Source organism: Cinclus cinclus, chromosome 2 (assembly GCF_963662255.1).
Source record: "Cinclus cinclus chromosome 2, bCinCin1.1, whole genome shotgun sequence".
In the NCBI taxonomy this organism is placed as follows: Eukaryota; Metazoa; Chordata; class Aves; order Passeriformes; family Cinclidae; genus Cinclus; species Cinclus cinclus.
Genome location: NC_085047.1, coordinates 116,824,806 through 116,831,448, shown reverse-complemented (window position 1 = coordinate 116,831,448; position 6,643 = coordinate 116,824,806).

Below are 6,643 nucleotides of genomic sequence, written 5' to 3'. Positions count from 1 at the left end.
ACGCTACCCCCCTCACGGCATCCCCTTCATGGCAAATGCCCTCACGGCTTGACCCTCACGCTACCCCCCTCACGGCATCCCCTTCATGGCAAATGCCCTCATGGCATCCCCTTCATGGCAAATGCCCTCATGGCATCCCATTCACGGCATTCCCCTCATGGCTTGGCCCTCACAGCATGGCTCCCACAGCAGTACCCTCACGGCATGGCCGTCACAGCATCCCCTTCATGGCAGATCATCTCCTGGCATGGCCCTCACTGCACGGCCCTCGTGGCATCTCCATCACGGCTGGGCCCTCACAGCAATCCCCTCACGACTTGGCCTTCACGGCCAAAGTGGTGAAATATTTGTTTGAAGTAAATATTAAACTTCGAGCCTTTCTGGTTTTGGACTTTGATTCACTTGGATTCTTTCCCTCCTGTTTGTAAAGTTGGGGGCTTACCAACTTTGTAAGCATTTTTAAAATTTATCCAGTAGATATTGGAATTAATGAGCAGAGTTAGTACTTCTGCCACTATTTCGTGCATATAGCTGAAAGGGTAACACAGAAAGTGCATTTCAAGGGTATTTCTCCCCCTCATTGTGGTACAAAACACTGAGTACTTCCAGCATCCTACACCACTTGAGGTGTCAAATTTAGTACTATGGGGGTGCTTGTAAAAGTTTATGATCCTCTTTATTTTTAGCAGCAAAACTCAAGAGAATGTTTTACCTAGGAAAATGCCAAATCCAGCTGTTTGGAGTATCATACCTGGACACAAGGAGCCTATCTTGCAGAGCTTCAGCTTGAGCCATGAAAGACACATGTAATAATGGCTTTTCTTCTTTTATTTTGTTTTCTACACCACACTGAATAGCAGTAGGTGAAACAAAATGATCTTTAAACTCCCTTCCAACCCAAACCTTTCATGATTCTATATGGCCAGGAGAGAGTCAGGAATTCGTCCTGAATAAAACACATGAGCAAAAAAAGATTATTTAACCCAAAGCTCTAATTAAAAATCATAATTGCCACCAAATTCTGGAGGCCTCAAAGCTACTTAAGCAGCTCTTCATGTATTGAAGTCTGGGGAAGTACAAAGTTTTCTAAGGCTGTGGTTTTTTTTCCTTCAGGATGAGCCTAATTCTGCCCCAGCCTAAACCTACATTCTCTCTAGCCAGTGGGATTCTGGCCATTTTGCAGATTTGGTTGCCATGGCTGTTTTTTTTTTTGTTGTGCCTCAGAGCTGCCTGCACACTTGGCATGGTGAATTCCTTCTGGAAACTGAGCCACACAGGATTAAAATGCAGAGAGAGGTGGATGTGTTCCCCTCCCCAGCCCCTGCTCCCTGATGCGTCTCTCCCTGGGACCAGGAACAGGCTGGGGCAGGAGGTGGGAATGGGGATGCAAACTTGGAGTCGCCGGCAGTGTCCTGGTCACTCCATCCATGGGGATGATCCGAGGGCACAGCTCCCTTCACCCTCCCTGCCTGCCTTGTGCTGCTGCTTCCCTTGTCCTGGCTGTGCTGATCCTTCATCCTCAGGGAATTAGCTCAGCTCACTAAGCTGGGACTATTTCCTTTCTATCTCCATATAGACATATTTACTTTGCTGCACTGGTTACCATCGTGGTGTCAGCTTTCCAGCATTGTTTTCCTGATCCAAATGACTGCACTCCCTTGGCACGGGCAGGAGGGAGACAGAGGGAAGGAGAGCCTGGAGGGGGAGAGGTTGGTGGGACCAATGAGGAGCTATCCCAGACAAGGGCAGCTCAGCCCCATGTGCACCCGCAGTCGCTGAACCTGCAGCTTGCACATCCCGAGGCTGAACGGGGGCCAGCAGCTGGCAGAGATTCCCTGGGAAGGCTGCCTCAGAGCTCTGGGAGCACTCAGAGTGTGCACTGGGCTCCTAGGGAGAGGCTAACCCGTGGGGCAATTCGGAAAGCACAAGAGCTGGGTTCAGCCCACGGGGGTTTGGGGCCACACAGCCTGGCTGTGGGTGAGTTTGGGAGCAGAGTAAAGGATGGCAGCGTGGATCCTAGGACGGAATTGAAGTTGAGAGGAGAAAGTTTTGAGTTTGAAGCTGGGAGGAGGAAGTTGCAAGTTTCGGCTTCTTCTCCAATCCCTTCTTTTGATTTATTTATCCCATAATAGGTCTATGAAAAAAACCCTGAAGCTCATAAACAGCTCAGACTGCTGGGGTCAGAAACACACAGCCCTCAGTGGGGTGGGAACTGCACAGCCTTCCCAATTTGGGCTTTTTCCTGCCTCCTGTGAGAATTCTTTTTGTTCTTCTCCTGCCTGCTTGCAAGAGGAAGAATGAACTTTGTCCTTTAGTCCAAAGCCGAGTGATGACAGCTCCTCTCCAGGGGCTGGGGGTTGTGGGTTTGAACCTTCACAGTGGCACTGGGCTTGGGTCTGTAGTGTTTGGGAAAGTGCTATCATTGCTGGGCTATTTTTCAGACTCAGCTCTAAGAAGGGTAGGGGTTCATTGGAAGGGACCTCAGGAACTCATCCAGTTCCAGCTCCTTGCTCTGTTGAGGGACACCCTCCACTAGACCAGGTTGCTCCAAGCCCCATCCAACCCGGCCCTGAATTAAGACACTGGACAAGGACCATGTCTTTGAGCTAAAGAAACTTGAATGACTCCATCAGTTTTCCTGAATCCCAGTGCTGGGAAGCAAAGATACAGAGGAGCACAAAGGAAACCAACAGCACTGGAGCTTAAAAAAAGAAATACACTGTTTGAAGCAGTGAGCTTCAGTCAGAGCCTTTGCTGTTTGTGCTGGGGTGCAGAGATCTGATTGTAGTTGCACCTTTCCTGCTGTAGTTTGAGGTGAGGTGATAAGGCACTGCCTTATTAAAATACTCCACCCAGTTGAGATTGAATATTTAGGTATCTTGCATCACACTTGGGAATAAATTGCTTAAGGAGTTTATGTTTTCTTGCAGAGTTGTGTTCATAAATGCAGCCAAGGAGCTGAGTGTAACCCCCAGGCGTGTGGCAGGGTAAGTTTGGGAAGGTCAGTGGCTCCTGTCCCCTGGGAAGGGACAGAGGAAGGGACAGCACCTGAGGAGCCTCATGTCACTGCTCACTGTGTTTGGAGCCTCCCTGTGCCCTGTGCAGGAATGGGGATGGGGAAGGCTCTCAGGACTGTGGCTTTGCCTCCCTCACTTGATTTGCTTTGCTCCACAGGTCCTGGTGGTGAGGAAGAGTTCCCTGGTTCGTTGGTGAGCCCCAGCTGCCCTCTTGCAGTGAGGATAAAGGTTCTCTGGGCTGCTGCTCCTGCCTGCTGGCTTTGTCCTGGCATCCTCAGGGATAAGCTCTGGGATCTCCTTCTCTTCACTCTGTCCTTGCCTCCTCTCCTCCTGGATACACAGAGTGATTAACTCATTTCTTCTGTCCTGTTCTCACTTCATATAAGGATCTAACAGCAGACCCTCTCCTGAAATGTCCCTTATCTTCATTTTAAAACATCTTTTCAACAAACATCTCCTTCTTTACCAAAGCAGACAATGGTTGCAGAAGGTAATGACATCCTGTGGTTTGGAATCTTTAAGGATTATTTCACATGTATCTTCCAAAAATCCTGGGGGTGTGAAAATTCCCACAGAGTAAATATCTACCTTGTGAGTGACTTTAGGTCTTTTTAGAGTAAATTTTTGACTGCTGGATTAGTGACAAAAATAAAAAGGAATGTTGCCTCTTGGGATGTTAATTTTTAAAGTGAGGTCCTGCTCAGCAGCAGAGGGGCCTCCATGACATCTTTGAGTGTCAAACAGAGGCTGCCATGGCTACATCTGAGCCTCCTAAACTGGCAGTGCCACCACAAGTTCTTCTCAAGCCACATTCCTAAATAGAAGTTACTAGGATACCATAGTGGGATGCACAAATAACACTAAGATTCAAAACAAATGTGTGAAACTTAATTTTTCACTCACATTTTGATATAAAATGATTAAATTATCATCTGACAATATCAGACATGGCTTGTTCTTTACTGCTCCTATGGAAAGCTTTGTCCTGTATGTGATGAATTCTTTCAGCTGACAGTAGTACCAGAATATGTTGCCTCAGGGGAAGAAAGGAGGGGACTGTTGCAGTGAGTTGCCATCCTGGTGAGTCCCTGGAGGTGGCCACAGGGTCACTGGGTCTTCAGGCTGTGCTGATCAGCAGTGTGGGCTTAGTGGAGTGTGAATTTCTTAAAGGCCTTAAGCTGAAGGAGGGCAGGGATGGATGGGATTTTGGGAAGGAATGGTTCCCTGGGAGGGGCTGGGATGGAATTTCCAGAGCAGCTGTGGCTGCCCCTGGATCCCTGGCAGTGCCCAAGGCCAGGCTGGACATTAGGGCTGGGAGCAGCCTGGGACAGTGGGAGCTGTCCCTGCCCATGGCAAGGGTGGGATGGGATGAGCTTTGAGGTCTCCCAACCCAAACCATTCCATGATAATTTGCATCATACCCCTTATTTATCATACAGTTGATTACATAGACTCATTTTTATTGATTGCAAAACTGCAGATCCTGATTTTTAGATATAAAGAGAATGTTCACAAGCTGATTAATGACCAGTTTTTAGCTGAAATAATACCTGGGATGGGACAGAATTTATTTTGCTGTTTAGAAACAACAGGATGAGCTGCTCCTATCCTGCAAAGCTTTTGCCTCTCACTCCTAGAGCATTTGTAGGGAAGCTTCTGTCCCCTGTTCCCAGCTGGAGTTCCCTGTCCATTGGCTGCCTGCAGGGTCATCAGTGGGCTGGGAATGCTGGGGCAGGGACATTTTAACCAGGGACTGCCAATCTCTGCTCTCTTTGTGCCTCTGAGCTCCTGAGTCCTGCTCTCCTCAGCCTGGTACACATAGCACACAGTGAGTAGGGGTTCTCTTGGCTTTAAATTATCCTGGTTTAAAGTTTTAAAATGTCTTCTTTTTTTAACATTTTAGACGTTTTAAATTTATTTTTTCAGAAAATCGTGTTTCGTATAGTTTAACTTATTGTTGATAAAATTTGCCTTAAAAATACTGTTTAGTGGTCACTGGCCCTGGACACCACTGGCAATGCTTATTTAACTTCAAGGAGACAGCTGCCTGCTGTGTGATAAATGTTCTTCTACCTAACTACTATATTACTGTCTTTATCTAATTTACCCCTTTGTTGTATCCCTCATTCTTTTATCTTCTTGCTTGAGTTGAAATATGAAAGTGTTGAGCATAATGTGGTTTCCCAAACGTCTATACAATAACTGATAATTTTTAGCCTAACCTGATATTTTTTTATTCCAAGTAATCATGGAGTTTCATAATTAAAACATGTCTTTAACTTTGCAGTATCCATATTTGGCCCAACACTGGATTAGAAACCTGTTGGTCTCCCCCAGCATGAAACTACCATTACATGTTAGCTCTGGTGTGTTAGTTGATAGCAAACTAAATGTTAATTTTCTGTGTTTTATCCTTCTATTTAGGTTTATTTTGATTTTATTCTGTCAGGATGTTTTGCCTAATCCAGATATTTTGCCTCATCAAGGGAGCTTTAGTCAAGTCAAGCTGTAGCAGCTGATGTGAGGCAAAGGCACATCCCTGCCTTATCTGAAAATCTGCTTTGGATCATTTTGGCTTTTCCCTTAGAAATCTCCTGGGTTTTGTTTTGGTTTTTTTTTCCCCCTTTTCTAAGAGATATTTTGTACTGTCATCGTCTCCTGTCCTCCTGCTGAGGCAAGCTCTGAGCTCACCTGGGGCACTGGACACGTGTGGGTCAGTGACCAGCTGTGTGAAGAGGGTGACCCTGCTTGTGTGTTGTGTGTGCTGGGATTACATCACACACACCCGTGGCTCCTTTTGTCCTAAACTCTGCTCTGAGCTCTGTTCCTCCCCCCAGCAATGGGAGAATGGGAGTTGATCCCTGCAGCCTCTGCTCTGGAGCCAGCCTGGGAGAGCTGGGGGTGCTCACCTGGACAGGAGAAGCTTTGGGCTGAGCTCAGGGTGGCCTTGCAGGGCCTGGAGGAGCTGCAGGAAACATGGAGAGAGACAATTGCCAAGGGATGGAGGGACAGGACACAGGGAATGGCTTCCCACTGCCAGAGGGCAGGGCTGGATGGGATACTGGGAATTAGGAATTGTTCCCTGGCAGGGTGGGCAGGTCCTGGCACAGGGTGGAATTCCCAGAGCAGCTGTGGCTGCCCCTGGATCCCTGGCAGTGCCCAGTTCCAGGTTGGACATTGGGGCTGGGAGCAGCCTGGGACAGTGGGAGGTGTCCCTGCCATGGCAGGGGTGGCACTGGGTGGGATTTAAGGTCCCTCCCTCCCAAACCAAACAATTATTTTAGCTCCAAATAAGGACATATATCATTAGTTTAAATTACGAATTACATCCATCCTTTCTTTACTGTTTTCTGAATCCTAGTGGTTTTTGTCAGTGCAAGTGAACTCTTCCATCAGTAAATATGTGGAGAGTACACAGAGCAGTAAATCTCACAGCAGAGGCTTGCAGAGCTGCTCAGAGAACACGCTGTACTTCTGCTGGGAGCCCCACGTGCGTAAGCTGTGTGTGCACACCCAGGTGATGACGTGCTCATCCATGCTCCCACTGGCCAGCACAACGTCCATGGGTTTTTCCAAACCTCACTGCAGTGCCAGAGTGGAGTGGATACCCCGTACTACCTTGTCTG